Below are 17532 nucleotides of genomic sequence, written 5' to 3'. Positions count from 1 at the left end.
GCATCATCTATCAACTTTGGGTTGACAGGCTCCGCCCCCGCCTCTCCTTAAAATGCTGTTCACATGTGTAAGGGGGTCATTTCTTCACAATGTCCTAAATCCAGTTTTGTACCCAGGAACAATACAAATGAGCTGGCCCTGCCATTGTTGATTAATGGAAAATCGCATCCCCTCAGTCTTTTTTTGGTTATTAAAGGAAAGTCTGCATTTTGGATGAATGGGATTGGGATAAAAGATGCTCCACTCTGCGCTTGTTTTGTGTCTGTTTTTAGCTCCGAAAGAGATGGAGAGGGATGAAGAAGAACCACTTTGTTGCCCACTTGCTGCAGTAGCCTTGCAGCTTTTTATTAGCTTCAGCTTTGCAAAAAATCCTTTAAAAAAGAAAAAAATACCAGTTAAAGGTATCCGATCTACAATGAGCTGAAAACATTTATGAACATCATTTTCCATTTTCGTTACAATTCTGTGATAAAAATGCACAATCAAATGAAACCTGTGAGAAAATCTGCTAAAATTAAAGGTGACACAGCTAATTCAGCAGGCAGACATCAGACATGAGTGTTTGCTTTGACCTTTACTATGACTGTAGAACAGAGTAACTCAGAAGGGGAACTATATTAGAAAATAAATGAAAGGTCTTGGTGGAAAGGTCAGGACACATGTTTCTGTGATGTGGAATAAAGTCTGTTCATAGAAAGGTATGGCTGGCTGCACTGGAATAGAAAGAATCCTCAACAAACCAAGGTTTATATCAGTAAGAAAAAAATAACTGCTGCATATTCTGATCATTTTGTAGAGTGAAGTTTTAACTGTTAACCTTCATAAACAAATCTTTTTACAAAGTGATTCCTAAGTTCCTTTACATGTCAGTTTTCAATGAAATCAGTGGTTGCTTATTTATCAAAGTTGGCAGGAAGGCAGTGTTTACCCCAGAACAGTTTACATTTCACTGGAGACAGAAAAAGAATCATCCCTAAAGACATCTCCATAGCAGCAACAACCAGATGTTTCCCAAAAGTAGAGATGTGCTCCAGAAAACCTAAAATAGTCTATTGGGAAAATAATTCCACACAATGTAGATTAGAAAACGTAAGATAAGAACCTGAAGCACTTAGATTTTCAGATTTTATAGCAAGAAAACAAAAAATAGAAATAAGTAAATCTGAAGTCAACCTTTTATCTTACAATTGGAATATGGGGGTCAGAAGAAGAGTGTTACTTGTGTTGCGTTTGTAGTAGTCAAACGCAACACAAGTAAACACCAAATGCAGTTTTTAAATTAACGATTTTATTGCTAAGGAAGGAAAAAAACTCCCAACTAGCATCAACCTGTGAGAAAATGTGGCAAAAGAAATAGAAAATCACAAAGGAAGAAAACACATTTTTCTCAGCTGCCCAATACTCAGTTTTCTTCTTTCATGCTTTGTTTTACATGCTGCTTGATTTAGAAATGAATATAAATATTGTAAGCTGCAAGCTTGAATAGATTTATAAACTGGAAATAAAAGATTATATATCTCCTTTCAGATGCTGCAGTATTGCTTAAATAAAACAGTACTGGCGGAACATTCACATTTATATCTGAAAATCAATGTAAGACTTTAAAATTATGAACATATTAAGTGGAAAATGTGCTTTTTTTTAACAAAATGTGCTTATTTATACATCCCATTGCATTTCAAATGCTGACACATTAGGTCAAAGTCATTAGCATAACAATTTATACTTTGCAGCTTTTATAATATTAACTCTGCCACTTCTTAGCTTCAAGCTGAAGTAGCGTAATCCTGACAATTGATGTTTAATTTAATTCATGATAATAGAAATAGTGTTGGCAGGAACAAACTGATCTATGAAAAAAAATGATGTAGTCAGACAACATGCTACTTACTGGCGCTTCTTTAAAAAAAGAGAGAAAGAAACGCTGCTGTATCTTAAATTGAAATAATTTTGCTGACAAACAGCTCAAGACAGTCAGGGAAAATGTTTCAACACCAAGGGTTGTTTAAAATGACATAATGCAAGTACTATCCAGATAATTAACATGTAATATTTATTGGTGAAAATTTAGCTAAAATTATTAGGGTAATACAGTGGTGAGAAATAGGTAAATCAATGTGTATAATTTATTCCTGAGAGACAATCCTGGTTTTTGCTCAATGAAATGTTTCTATTTAAAGAAAAAACACAGAGAAATGATATACTAAATGGAGAGAAAAATATATGGAGAACAGCAGTTTATGATTATTTAATGTCTAAACACTGTCACAGTTGACACCACTAGAAACTAGACATACACAAATAAAATATATTTAAAAAATAAAAACATCAACTAAGGCTTTGGTTGTATTAAGAGACAAATATTGACAATTTTTTTCAGCCAAAAACAGGATATTTCAGCCTCTTAATGCTTTAAAAGCTGGTAACAAAATGTTTGACGTCTTGTGGAATATAAACTTTCATATTTGAATCTGAAATGGGTCCTTGTGGCATCCAGACAGGTAAGTCTTTAGTATTAAAATCAAAACAATGAACTAAATGCTGCTAAGAAATGTGATTATAAAGCCTACCAACACAGAAAGTGTGATAGATACGTTCATGCATTGTACAATATTTTCATTTCCATTTTACAAAGTAGGTAAGTGATTAAAAAAAACTTACCAATAAAGTTTAGTATTGTTACCGTTCTAAAAGAACAGCAAGCACAATGGGAGAAATCCCAGATGGAAAACTCAATGGAGATTAGAATCAAGTGTAGGATTCTCATCTCAAAAGGTGAAAATCATAGTTATATATAGTAATAATTCTGTCAACACAATATGGTAAGTGAAGAACATCTTCCTTTTTAACTCCAGAGTCTCAAGAATAGATGTAAATAGGACGTTGTGGGACAGATTTAACTGGGAGGGGAAATGTTGGGTTTTACGACATGTCATTACTCTGCTTGAAACCCCTTTTTTGTTGTTCTCATTAGAAACATTTTGCAAAGCTAGCCTGCTGTGGTTGTAGTAAATATTCTCTGAAATGTTGCATGTTGTTTTTGAAATGGGCCAGTGTGTTTACTTCTCTGTCTGGTCAGACTATAAGGAATGTTTTAGTTGAGTTATAATCTCCAGCAAAGGCATCCGAACAATAGAGCAACTGGAGCAGCCATAACCAAACTTATGTTTGCCTACCCCTTTTTTTTTTTTTTTTTACCCAAAGTGAAAAATCTGATCCGTCTCTGCTTTCTGACAGTTTTACAAGATTTCTGTTAATTACCCTTGCACTTTTTAAAAAATAATTACGTGCCATTAAATTAACTTTGTTTGGTATATTACAATTCATTTCACCTTATGTGCAAAAATGTTGCTCAAATACAAATTCAACTGATGTTGCTTTTACTTGTTTATTACAGCTATATCAACACCAGGGTTTGATCTGCCACTATTTAGTGGTTATACCTCGCTAACCAATTCATTAACTTGCTGGTATCTACTCACTAATCCAGTGGATACTTTGTACTGACTGGTTGTAGCTCCTGCTGTATTGGAAACATAATATATGACCGCATAGCAACAAATCTCTAGAGAAGGAAAGGTCACACTGACAATAAATCTCCTGCTTCAGTAAAATAAGATGACAAGCTGCAATTGTTGTTCAGTCTTTACCGTTTTTGTCTCTCTCTCTTTCTTTTTGCGAGTCGTAAACAGTGATTCACGGCTCTGGCTCTGACTGAGCTGATGATTTTAATTTTCTGTTTTCGGAGTAATAAACATTGACATGAGAAGGAGCCTCAGGCAGAGGCTTTTAATGAGAAAATGAAATTAGTTTTTCAGCTGACTGATCAGAAGCATTTCATACATTATAATCAAGCATTTATTTGATGTGATTTGTTATTGTGTGTGTCACATGTGTAAGTCAGAGTTTGGCTGTGTTTGTGCATGCATGTAAATACATTATTCATTCTTGTGTTTTGTGTTTGCTGCTGCTTGTTATTGCAGCACCAACACACAGTTTATGATATTTCTTCACCTTTTGCAGCAGAACTGGCTGGCTGTCTTAGTCTACATGGTTTTGTATCTCGTCCTTCACTGTTTGTAGCCTTAACAGGAAATAAGGTGTGGGGGAGAGAAGCTCAGTTGTCCGTAATGATAGACAGAACTTTGACACATTATATTGCATGAGAAAGAAAATGGACAAATAGGTGCTAGTTCTTCCATAATTTAAAGAATCTTTTTCTACATCCACAACTGACATTCTGACCTTTTCTTTGAAACCACACACTGTCACACAGAAGTAAAGAATAACAATTCAAGTTAGGTCTGGGCAATAAAAAAACTGCAACTTTTCATCAGAACAGATAATGGCAGTAATTGTGTTCTTAGCAATACATCTTAGGCACAGTATGAGTCATCCTCACTTCAGTATCCACATGTAGACAGACATCTTATCTTTACTTCCCTTTAAATCATTTTTAATCCATCATGTTGCAAGAAGCCTAAATTAGAACATCATGTTAATTAGCATGATCTTTTTGCTGTTTCTGGAGCGTTTGAGGTGTTTCCCGCTCCTTTCATTAAGTGTGGATGGAAGCTTGCGCTACTGCAAAAGTAGATCAAGTCTTTGTTAGAACAACCTGACAAAAATAGGGCAGCATGAGAAAACTTGCAGGCAACACCTGTATAGTCATGTTACATCACTCATTAGATCCACAGCAAGTCTTCTTTTGTTCTGATCTGGTTGTTTTGCATTTAGTTGGAAAGGCAATAAATTAAATGTGGCAGAAATCTCTATCATAGTTTAAGATGTTAGCCTAATTATTTTTATTTATAAAATAGTGATCATTGATCCTGAAAGGTGACATCTATTACAGGTGAAATGAACCCCTGACAAAGATGTTCAACATGCTGCTCCCAAATGTCAAATAATCTAACTCCATTTTGTTTGTGCATGGCGATCTGGAATTTGAAGTCTTTCTCAACTAGGAATTGGCCAGGAAGGTGAAGCATGATGCAACAGAGACAGAAAAATCCAAGCAGTTCTGCTTCTACTAGAAGAAACCAGGGACCATGTTTTCATTCAGAGACTGAAAATAACAGGAAGCTATGATGATCGAGTCTGCATTTCTATTCGGTTTGTAAAACTTGAGCTGCCAAGGTTCATATTTGTGCATGAGGTAAATGCAGTGATTTTTCTTTCAGTTTTTCCTGTGGATATAGTTTATATGGCTGAATGATTTGTTTTGTTTTTTTAGTAAGGGAATTGTTCATTTGTTGAGAACAAATGAACATCTTGTTATACTAAGAGAGGGTATAGGTAAAATGCTGAAAGAGCAAGGCTGCACATCTGGAGCAGAGAACAGCGGAACACGTGCTTAACCTGAGCCGTCTGCGCTCCTCTTTCTCTCTGCTCCGTGTACTGTACCCTGAGACGTGCCTCCTGCATGCTTCACTGGCTCTCTGAGGCCTCACTGACCATCTGCTGCAGGGAAATGCTGCAACTTAGGAAAGAGGACTGCTTATTGTACCTCTCAGAGTTACTCCATAATCCTCTGCAATTTTTTCTAAATCTTCAAAGTTTTCAGGAGTAACTTTACATGTAAGCAGCACAACTGGGGGCTCAGTGGCTGGTGCTACATTCACTATATTGATTAAACTGGAAAATCTGAAAGTAACACATTTATTTTTTAGTAGTATTAAATGTGTATTCTGTTAACTCTTTCTGTGCTACACACCTGCAATGGCTATTGCAACAGTCTCTTTTAAGAAGCATCGTTTTCTGAGTTATATCCTAAATAAACAGCTGCTTGCTCAAGAAAAGCTAATTTTTCTAGAAAATTCTTCCAGTTTCTCTGTTACTAGCTTTTGAGCAAAAATGTTTAGAGCATATGCTTTGATGTTAAATAAATACATAGATCTCATATTATTTTTTATTATGGTCTAGCGATTAAGGACACATTACTGCAACTTTAGTAAATTATTATTTTCCATATAAATGTTTTTATAAATATCAATTCCAAAAATGATGCAAATCTATTCCTTTGAAGTCATTCCTGTTAGTTACTTACAGGAAAGGTAGAATTAGTGCTCGGGAAAGTTTTAAATTATAAAACTGATTTGATTTTTATAAACAAATGGGATTATTGGGTTTAAGGTTATTAAAGTCAACTATAGCAGATGGAATCTGCAACACCATAATATGTTTTTAAGCACCTTTTTGAGGCTTTCCTGGTTTAGAAAAAAAAAAAAAAAGTGGATCCGTGTGTTATTCAGATGTTAAATTGCATGTGGAGTGGGGAACGCCAGTACAAATCATTTTCATTAGGTCCTGACCCCATCTCTGACTTTTTCATGAGCCTCTCTAAAAAGTCACAGTCGGTCAAATTAAATTTACTTGGACAAGCAGAGAAAAGGAGCACTTAATGAAAGCATGACACATAACGTCAGGGGACAAAACCAATCTGACCATTTCTCAGCATATGGTAGGTCAGTGAGAATCAGACCCACTCCGCAAACATTTGCTTTACATTGTTCTTGTGACAGTGTTGCCTTACACTGCACATCTATTAAAGGGAACTGGACTGTAATTGAGTGGCTCTACATTTTTACTACTTTCACGCACTAAAAACCAAATGTTATGTTGCCTGAGGTATAAACAGATGAGTGCTGTACATAACACCCTATTTGCATTGCATTTTGCTCTGCCTGCTTCGCTTAAGGAGAAAACTTCAACATCTACCACTGGGAAACATAGACAGAGCTGATATCATGCCAAGCATGCCCCACCATTTATAACAGTCTGTCTGGGTATGCTTAAATCCATTGATACGTTTGCCTGTTGCCTGGCAACACAGACCATGTTTGTTTGGACTTTTAAAGCCATGGTTGGTGCTCCTTAATGGCTTAGAAAGCTTAAAGCTGCAGCAACCCATCCATTAAATACCACAGGAACAATACAATAACCGAAAAATAATTACTGTAGAGGTCACAGCATTAACTCAGCCTGTAAAACAGAATAGAATATATCTTCTGCGAGCATTAAAACACTGGAGGCTAAGCAGAAAAAAAGGGGCTTTTGTCGACAAGAGAATGAATAAGGTCAGTGATTATTTTAGCATCTGCCCATTTAATTTGAAGAGCTCTTATGCACAAATGGAACCTTTGACCTGTCAGTGATTATTAACATCTGCAAGTTTTATTGTAGGATCACTATTTTCCTACATCTACCATTCATACTTGGTTTTATTTCATTGTAATCTTTGCAATAAGATCAGTTTTTTCTCTGCTTTACCAGACAGGGTTTCAAAAAGAAGAATGTTTATTGAAAATATGTTTTATTGCATTATAGAGTCATGATATCAACAAAGCTGTTTAGTTTCAAAATATTTCTCTTCTTTAGATCAAATTAAAATATGAAACTGTGATTTTGAAAATTATACCTCCAGTACTATTTGTTTTAAAGTTAACACTACCCCACTGGTAACAATTATCCAGCTGCTCCTCTGTTTTAATCCCACAGAAAAAGTAACGTGAAACCAATAAACAGCGGGGCACCAGGGCTGTACGACATGCAACACCTAACACCGGTAATTTACAGATTTACTGTTAAATAAAATACAGGACACACTAATATAACTCAACTTTAATGGCTAACGCTGCTGTCACCTTGTTTTCTAGTGATGGGAAGTCTGGTTCTCTGGTCTCTCTTGGCTCAGCCCTCTAAAAATATTTGACTCCCAAATAACTCTTTATTTACCATTACTCTAAATGTTGTATTTTTGCTTTTTCAAGTATTATGAATGGTTTGTGTTGGTAAGCAATGTTTATTTAGTAATTTTTGAAACATTTACAATGTCTTTCTGGAGCAAAAGTATGGAATATACTATGTTCAACTGTATGTGTGAGGCCAAGATTAGTAACTTTATTAGTGTAATCTTTCCTTTTTTGATTGTTTTTTCATACCTCCACTCAACTAACTCAAAAGATTAAATATCAATGCTCCAGCTGCTCCAAGTAGTCAGTTATTAACTGAATTATTCAGAAATAGGTCATTTCTTAGCTTCAAGCCTCTCACATGCTGAGGTGAGTTCAGTTCCTGCAAAGTGTAGTAAGTATGTAAAGAAAGAAGATGCTATAATCTCTATATATTCATGACGTCTTCCTCTGTCATTAAAAAATGACTCGAATATGCAATAGCGCTCTAGTTGTAAATTTACAGTAGCTTGATGTCAATGAATTTTTCTTTTAAATGTGAAAAGAAAAAAAGTCAAAGGTAACACACACTACATTAATTTCCTTCTGAAAAACACAGTAATTTTACTGTTAAAAAGCTAAATATGAAGGACTGCCATACTCAGTGACCTCCCGATAGTTGTACTCAGCCTGAATTGATTTCAAAGTAACTTCAGTTACAGTGCACAAAAGTGCTAACACTAAACAGTAGCTCTCAGCAGGTAGCTAAAATCCAGCATAGCAGACACAGACACCTATTGAACCTCTTGGTCTCCTGAGTTTCCACAATTGTGTACATGTACCAAGATTTGCAGAGTATGTGTGCATTGGTGTGTCGCACAGTTGCAACTCACCAGCCTAGTGCACCTGTTTGAGACCAGAGCCATGAAACTAAATCCCATATGGCATTTTGAGAGTGGAACAATAGTGGACCTGTGACCCTGAGCAAGACAAAAGCAAGGCCTCAACAGTCACGTTAGAGCACAGAAAACTCATTTTATCCAGACTGCAACCTGATTTTCAAGAAATTACATTCATATGCAACTGTTTTGCATTAGTAATTCTCTTACCACAAGACATTCTGAAACTTGATGCCTATGCAAAGTAGTTGCAAATGAATGTACTGTAATTTGTAGGAGGGCATGCATGTGGAAACATACAAGTGTAATGATTTCTTATTCTTATATTCATAATTACTGAGCAGTGATACTAACAAAGCCATTACTGTGATGACTTTAGATAATGTACTTCCAATATTTAATAAGTAAAACTCTTTTTAAAGCTTGCACATTTTTAAATGTATTCAAAAAGAAAATCTGAAAAAAATAAAAAAAATTAAAAAAAATAAATCTTTCTGTCTAAAGATACTATGATTAGGAACTCCTGATATATTCACATAAGCAGCACATTTAAATATAACCATTTTACTTTGACTGCTTGCTGTTTCTGGCGTGGCCCTTTCACTATTGAGGGAAACAAGATTGAATTTTGTCTTTTTCTCGGGAACAAGACTGAATAAAGGTTTGAGGTGCTTGAGGTTATACAGTGGTGTGTGGTGGCGCTGAATGATGCCCCATAATGGCACTTAAAAGAAAAACTTGCATCATTAATCATCCCTTCCTTTCATCCAAATGACGCGTGAGACAAGGAAATCTATGTCTATCTGTGCACAGACAATAAATGTAAGTGCTTCCCAGATTAGTCCCAGAAGAAGAGAATGGATACTCTTTAGGAGCACATTTTCCAGTCATCACTCAATTGACTAAAATGAGCCAATTATTTTTTTTTATACAACAGCATGCCAATTAGAGAAATGACTGCTTGGCTCTATTCATGATATTGCAATGTGGCTTGTTTAAAGTGCTGCCAGACAACATCTTTTCTAGTCCAAAGCCATTTAAACAAGATTTTGAGAGTGGCTGCATGGTAGGTTATTGTTTGTAACCAGTAGGCCGAAAGGGACAGCTTAAGACTATTATTGCTCAAAAAGAAAGCCAAATTCCCACCCCAAAAAAAAAAAAAAAAAAACATTTAGCCTGAATTACAGTCTACTGTGTTTCTTATATGTGATGTATTTAATGGTTGCATCAAAGCTTTTAATTTTAAATCAAAGGAAAATACATACACATACAGTATAGGAGTGGTTCCCAAAGATTTTCTGGACCCCCCTATGGGTTACAATAAAATCCCCCCCCAAAAATGAAAAAATAAAAAAATCAACTGGGCACACACATCATTCAACTAGGCATATACCTAAACACATTTTTTGTTTTCAAACTCCATTGAAGTTTATTTCACACTTCAGGTTGCAACAAAACACATTACAAACCATTTTTACAGTTATACATTTTTGTGTATCTTTTTATTTTTTTTCCATTCACCCATACCGCTTCCCCCTCCTGCAATGGCACGGCATCCCCTCCCTCCCCCCAGGAGGGGCACCCAACACTTTGGGAACCACTGCAGTATATTATGTGCAAAGGCAGCTTCATTTTCCAATAAAAAAATCCAATAAATACACATATTGAATTAGTCATTGTGAAGTATTGTGCTACCTGCACAAAACTTGCAGATACCGCATTGTGATTCTGTTCAAATTGCAACAGAACCACTAACCACATTGCAAACAGACCAGGAGATACAGATATTATGGTCACCACTATTGTTAATCTCATGTTTGTTGCACTCTTGGCCCTATACAAAAAGTCTTCAAATGGTCAAGACCTGGAGCAACAATGAAGATGAAAACAATTTAACAAAATTAAGCTTAGAGCAGCAGGTCAGTTTTAAATAGCAACTGTGATAAGCTGACATTAAGTGTTGGTTGGACTGTAATAGGACTGTTGAAAGATTTGTAGTAGATGGAGTGAAGGAATATGTGATGGCTGACATCAATCTGCAAAAAAAATTATATTCAAATGGAAAATGTATAGGTATTGCAGCTATTAACACTTGTAAAAACTGTCTAAAACCTTGGGTATTCTTTGACGCGCAACATGTCTCAAGAGAATTTAGACGTGAATAACATTTCTGACTTATAGAGCACATTACTTGTTAGTCTCTATTTTAAACGAGTGCAACTGCAGATCAAATATGTCTGTATTGAAAACATGCTAGCTGAAGCAAAAGATGTAAATTTGCATTTCAGTCTGATCAGAGCTGAAATTAACTGGAACATGTCTGAATCATGTTGATTCAGACAAACCAGTACAACCAAAGAGTGTTGGTCTTTGAGCCAGGCAGCACGAAACATAACAAATATTCATATCCATCTTCCAAAAAGGTCTGTGCTAGTTTTGAGGCACTTCTCAGAATGCATACAATTAGACATTAGTGGTTCGTTACAGTATTTTTAGATAACTACACACCCTCAGTGGTGGTTTTTCTTTTTCTTTTTTTTTTCAAGGCAGATGGTTTAATAAGTGGCCGTGGACACACTTAGGGCTGAGGCGCTTCTGCCCATAGTCATTTGTGCCTGACACCTTGAGTCCTCTGGGGGAGGATTCATAGTGTCTTCCTGCCGTTTGGTATTCCAGAAACATTTATTCCCAGTACCTTTGCATTCTTTTCATTGTTGATACCTAAACTATTAACATTATTTTGGCTAATAAAAAGGGGGGACTGGAGAGTGTGCTCCAATTATAGGGGGGTCACACTCTTAAGCCTCTCTGGCAAGGTCTTTTCAGGGGTCCTGGAGAGGAGGGTCCATCGGATAGTCGAACCTCGGATTCAGGAAGAGCAGTGTGGTTTTCGTACTGGCCGTGGAACACTGGACCAGCTCTACACCCTCAGGGTCCAGGGTCCTGGAGGGTGCATGGGAGTTCGCCCAACCGGTCTACATGTGTTTTGTGGACTTAGAGAAGGCGTTCAACCGTGTCCCTCAGGAAGCCCTGTAAGGGGTTCTCTGGGAGTATGGGATATTAGGTCCCTGTACAACCGGTGTCGGAGTCTGGTCCGCATTACCGGCAATAAGTCGGGCTCGTTTTCGGTGAGAGTTGGACTCCGCCAGGGCTGCCCTTTGTCACCAATCCTGTTCATTTCTTTCATGGACAGAATTTCTAGGCGCAGCCTAGGAGGGGATTAGTTTTGGTGGCCTTAGGATTGCATCTTTGCTTTTTGCGGATGATGTGATCCTATTGGCTTCATTAGGATGTGATCTGCAGCTCTCGCTGGAGTGGTTCGCAGCCGAGTGTGAAGCGGCCGGGATGGGGATCAGTACCTCCAAATCTGAGGCTGTGGTCTTGAGCCGGAAAAGGGTAGCGTACCTTCTCCAGGTCGGGGAGGGTGTCCTGCCTCAGGTGGAGGAGTTCACGTATCTAGGGATCTTGGTCACAAATGAGGGAAGAAGGGAGTGAGAAATCAATAGGCGGATTGGCGTAGCATCTGCCGTGAAGCGGGCGCTGTACCGGTCCATTGTGGTGAAGAGAGAGCTGAGTCAAAAAGCAAAGCTCTCGATTTACCGGTCGATCTACGTTCCTACCCTCATCTATGGTCATGACCGAAAGAACGAGATCGCGGATAGAAGTGGCCGAAAAGGGTTTTCTCTGTAGGGTGGCTGGGCTCTCCCCTAAAGATAGGGTGGGAAGCTCTGTCATCCGGGACTGCTCCTTCACGTCAAGAGGAGTCAGTTGAGGTGGCTCGGGCATCTGGTCAGGATCCTTTCTGGATGCCTCCCTGGTGAGGTGTTCCGGGCACGACATTCCAGGAGGAGGCCCCGGGGAAGACCCAGGACACCCTGGAGGGACTATGTCTCTTGGCTGGCCTGGGAACGCCTTGGGGTTCTCCCGGAAGAGCTGGAAGAAGTGGTAGGGGAGAGGGAAGTCTGGGCTTCCCTTCTGAAGCTGCTACCTCTGTGACCCGACCCCGGATGAGCAGAAGAAAATGGATGAATGGATGGATGGATGGCAAATAAATACAGATTTTTATTTGGTCACCATCTTGTATTGTCTTCTGTAACTGTTCCAGACAAAACAGTCTCCATAGATATTACACAAAACAAATGCATTGGCCTAAATTGTGTCAACTAGGATTCTTTGCACCTCATATGTCGAAAAGACACTGTGACTTGTGTGGGATTATGACATTAGATTGGATAGTATGAGCTCACTGAGCAGCACACTCTGCAACATAAGTAGATATATGCAAATTAACATAAGCAAATAAGGGAACATCTTCACCAACCCACCAAACTGGTTGTTGCTAGCATAACTCGTTTAAAACATACTATACATTTTTTACAATAATGTTAAAGTTAGGTTGCTGTTAATATTTTTAACACAATGTTTACATAATAGACATATCTACTGCATTAACCAAACAAATATTTATAGAAACTCACCTATCTCAATAAATTAGAACCAAAAGTTTATTTGTATTAGGGCTGCAACTATCCCTGATTCCTGTGCCTTTTTTTCCTACCACACTTTTTCCTTTCAAACAACTTTCCAGTAATATGCGTGGATACAGCACTCTGCAAACACTCAGCTTCTTTAACAATAACCTTTTGTAACCTAACATTCTTATGGAGGGTGTTGCGGTGAGCAACAGTTTCATGACATGTTCTTGTTTTCAGAAAAACTAAATGCGTTTTCTGTAACTAAAACCTGGTAAAACTTAACAGTCACTCTTAAAATAGTTATGCACATTTAGATTTTACATCTGAATGAAGGAAAGTACATTATTTAAGGTGATCCATCTTATCAAGATACATCTGCATGAAAAGATATAGTGAAGCTCACTATATTATAGACATACACTGTATCATCACTCCGTGGTTAGAAACTGAAAATGTTGTTTATCTTTCCAAAAGACTGTATAAAATTGCATGTGTTTCTCAGCAGTAAACAGAGACAGCTCATTCATTCTCACCCTGAAGAGAAACTGCCAGAGCTTGAGGGTACAGCTGTATTCTCAGGATATTTTCAACAACATTCAAGGAGCTCCATTTGAAGCTGCACCAGACAGTACGATAAACAGTCTGTAGGTCTCTGCTTTTCAAATAAATTATAATTTCTATTTATATACAGGAAAATATATTTGTCAATATAAAACTCCCTGATAAATAGAAATCCAATTTATTATTATTAAATAAATGAAGCACTTGTTTGTGTTCAGAAAATGCACTCAGATAATTTGCTTTGCAAACAGAAAACATGTTAGGCTTCATTAGAAGGAAATGTCCGTTAAGCCAACCCAAACACAAAATACCAATTGCGTATTTTGTGGTCAAAAGAAACGAGAACGACAACCATTTGAACAATGCTTATGGCTAATGATCTCTGTGAAGAATGGGATTCAAATGTTGGAATCACTGCAAGGATCGAGCACAGGGCAAACAAAAGGATGAAAGGTTTTCCATGTAAGACCTGGAACTGATGCCATGTTAGAAGCCATCTGTCTCATACTTGTCCCGGCTGTCACATCTGATTCTATTTCTGTGTAACGCAACACAACTGGGGCACTCTGCTGCATTCTGTCCCCGGATGACCAGTAAGAAATACTCTGCAAACCATTTAAGAGAAATAGTAAGACACCTGTTATTTTTGAACATATAATTTTTGTGGCTTTAAATGTTTTCTTATCTTGACATCCTGCAGTTACGTCCATTATAGCCATTAAGAGGCTAAAAGGCTTTTGCGTCAGCGAGTGTAACTATACAATATTGCCTTAATTTATATTGACAACAGAAAACAGATTAAATGAAACACGACTCTATTTCAAAATTAGAATTTATGAATTAGATGTCAGAAAAATGAACAGAAACACACCCTGAAGTCAGAACATTGAAATCTACATTTCTCACCAACAATGACTTCAAACTCCAAAATAACAGGATTGTTCTAAATTGCAGTGCAGTGGTCTAGTTTGCTGAGAGTAGTAATAGCACCCTTGTCACTACATATAAAAATTCTTAAATCCCACTAGTTTTACCAACATGAACAACCAACATGGTTAAGCAAGAAGAGTTATCCTCTGAGTTAAAGAACAAGTAACAGAATTTGTAGTTATGCCATTTATAGAGTCATCTCAATTTATTAGAAGATCTTTGAAAAGTTAACTTGATTTACTCATACATAGGTTCCTTAACACGCTGTGTGGTACATTTAATTTCACACAGAAATAAACTGTTTATTCCATTAAGTCATTGATTTTGCAACAATTACTCCTCCCTATCAAGCATGAACAGATAATAAGACCAAGAAGTCAGTTTAGCAGCAATACCTCATACTGAGCAAGCATATGGCAACCGTGTAAAGGAAAATTCTGCTTTAACAAGCAGAAACTAGTGACCGGGAATTTTAAAAGAGCAGTGTTAAATTCTGAGTGGCAGAAATAAATAATCTGTCTTGCAATCCAGGAGATGAACATTAGAGGGAGAAAGTGTTATTATTTCATGCAGATCAATTCTCAGCTATGCAACTATAATTCTTTGACCGTCTCCAAGCATCCAAATTCTCTTTTGTTGTCCAGGGTCAGCTGAAAGTGTATTAATAAAAATGCTAACTAATTTTGATTTTTAAATGCATTGTGGATTTTTTTTTCTTCAGAAAATCACAAATGTATCTTGCACTACTTTGTTACTACATTAGACCAGAATAAACCACGCAGACATTGACATTAGAGCACTTAATTTAAATTATTTTTCACATAGCAGTCAAAGTTTTAATTTATCTTTGACGTATGAAAATGATAAGGTATTTTTTGAAGTGGTTTTATCTTGTAAGCTATATAGCCAGAAGTCACAGCATCCTACACACTAGACCTTTGAACTGGTCTTTAAGCTTGTTTTGGTTCAAAAACCCACATAATTTCTCTTTCGGTTCATTCTCATGGTCGAGAAATGCCAGGAGTTGTTTTTCTGTGCAGAGAAAGGCTCTGCCTGAGTAACAGATGAACATGGTGGAAAAATGTGTAGCTGATGAAGCACACTCGAGAGATTCCCCTTAGGAGATGATGGAAAGAAAAACAGAACAAAAATTTACAGGTGGGTAAATATTCAACTTACCACCAATAAAAAAGAAAAATCCAGAGAAATTCAAGTTAGCTTTGTAACAAAGTATGATAACTCAATATGTTATCCATCTAAAGTTTGTTTGGAATATTTTCATAGAAAAGGTTGCATGTTATAACATCACTTGACTGTTTCAAGGTGCAACCCACTATACATCTGTTTAATTATTGATCTCTCAAGTTCAATATGAGTCAGACATGCATATGTCTGTTTCATAAATCATTAGAACAGGTTGAAAACATCAAACAGTACACCACACACTATTTTTAAATAGGACTTTTTTTTCAGTAAAGAAAAAAAATATATATATATATTGTTCTAATGTTCAGATGTTAATTGCCTGTACTGAATTTTATGAAAGTGAATCAGCGTAAAAAGGGGTCGGTGGTTGAGCATGTCAAACATTTGAGGCTTTTAGTTGTGAAAATTTTTGAAACCCATGTGACCACTCTCCATCCACTTGACATTCAGATGCCACTTTGTGTGAGATTACACCATGAAATCCTAATAATACACTCTGAAGTGTGTTGGTGTAATCTTAAAAAAATCCAGGTAGTATGAATACTTTTGTGCCGGACTACTAATCGGCCCAAAAGGCAAATGTATAACTTAAAGAAAAAGTTTTCAGATGATTTATGTTAAGAAACACTTGCCTCACTGCGACCCAGCCAAGCATGATCAGCTTACCCGCTGAAAAACCCACTGAACTCTAATTTAGGCAAGGTAGGCTGAGTAATTAGGTTATAATTGGCTTGCTTACAGTTAAATTACTTCTTTTGGCACATGTCTCTTCCTTAAAGCTTCTATTACACTGTAATTAGTTCTGAACCTATTCACTCCAAAACAAAATGTCTTCATACATTTACATGCCCCGCTCACGCAACAGATGTCAAGTGTGTTGCATGAGCTAGATGATAAGAAATCAGAATTCGACAGACGTTTATCTGCCACAATCTGTTTACCTTGCCTTCTCAACGGCCGTTATTACTGAAGCCAAACAAGATGAGGTTGCTTACATGACTGAGCTGCCTACCCTGGAGACAAAGCACCATTCATGATTCAGAGTTCACTGCTTTTTCTGTTTGGTTTTTTTGTTTTGTTTTTCCTGGATTCTTGAGGGTCTTTCTGTGTAAGAGTACACCAACATTTATGGCACAAAAATGTCAAAAAACTAAATTCTGTGACTCATTGCAGTGCTTCAAAAATGAGAACAAAAAATGTCTGAACGCATAGTGTAACTATACACCAGCTCAGTGAATTATTATGACACAGTGGAAATCGCCAAGATGTAATTTGCTGAAGACAAGCTTGAAACAATACTTTCTAGAGTAAGGATTTCACAAAAGTTCATCTATTCTTTTCCTCATCATATTTCAGTGATATTGCCAAAGTATTATTTGCTATCTTGCTTTCATGTTTACAAAAGTAACAATTTAATCAAAGGGAAAAAATGTCTCTCTGAAAAAGGCCTTTAACTTTCTGAGGTACACAATGCTCTCATTAGCACTCATAAATTCTCATTTTTGTGCTGAACTTCTGGTTGACCTGGTTCACCACAAATCCACTACCATTTCTCTGTGCTGCATGTCAGCAGGCTCACATCAACAATAGAGTATTGTCTTAAAGCCAAATTGATCATTAGCAGTGAAATCATAAATATTTCCCTGCAGAAAAAAACCCTTTAAAATCATGAGTTTACTGCTAGAAAATGTTTTCTTTTTTTTTCTAATGGATCAGTTTATAACATTATAGTATTGGCCTTGGAAGAAGTGGGGCAGTTTTTCTTCATGCAGATTTCAACATGGCAAC

This window comes from Poeciliopsis prolifica, unplaced genomic scaffold (assembly GCF_027474105.1).
Source record: "Poeciliopsis prolifica strain line A6 unplaced genomic scaffold, Auburn_PproV2 SCAFFOLD011, whole genome shotgun sequence".
NCBI classification, from domain to species: domain Eukaryota; kingdom Metazoa; phylum Chordata; class Actinopteri; order Cyprinodontiformes; family Poeciliidae; genus Poeciliopsis; species Poeciliopsis prolifica.
Note: the sequence above shows the minus strand (reverse complement) of the source record.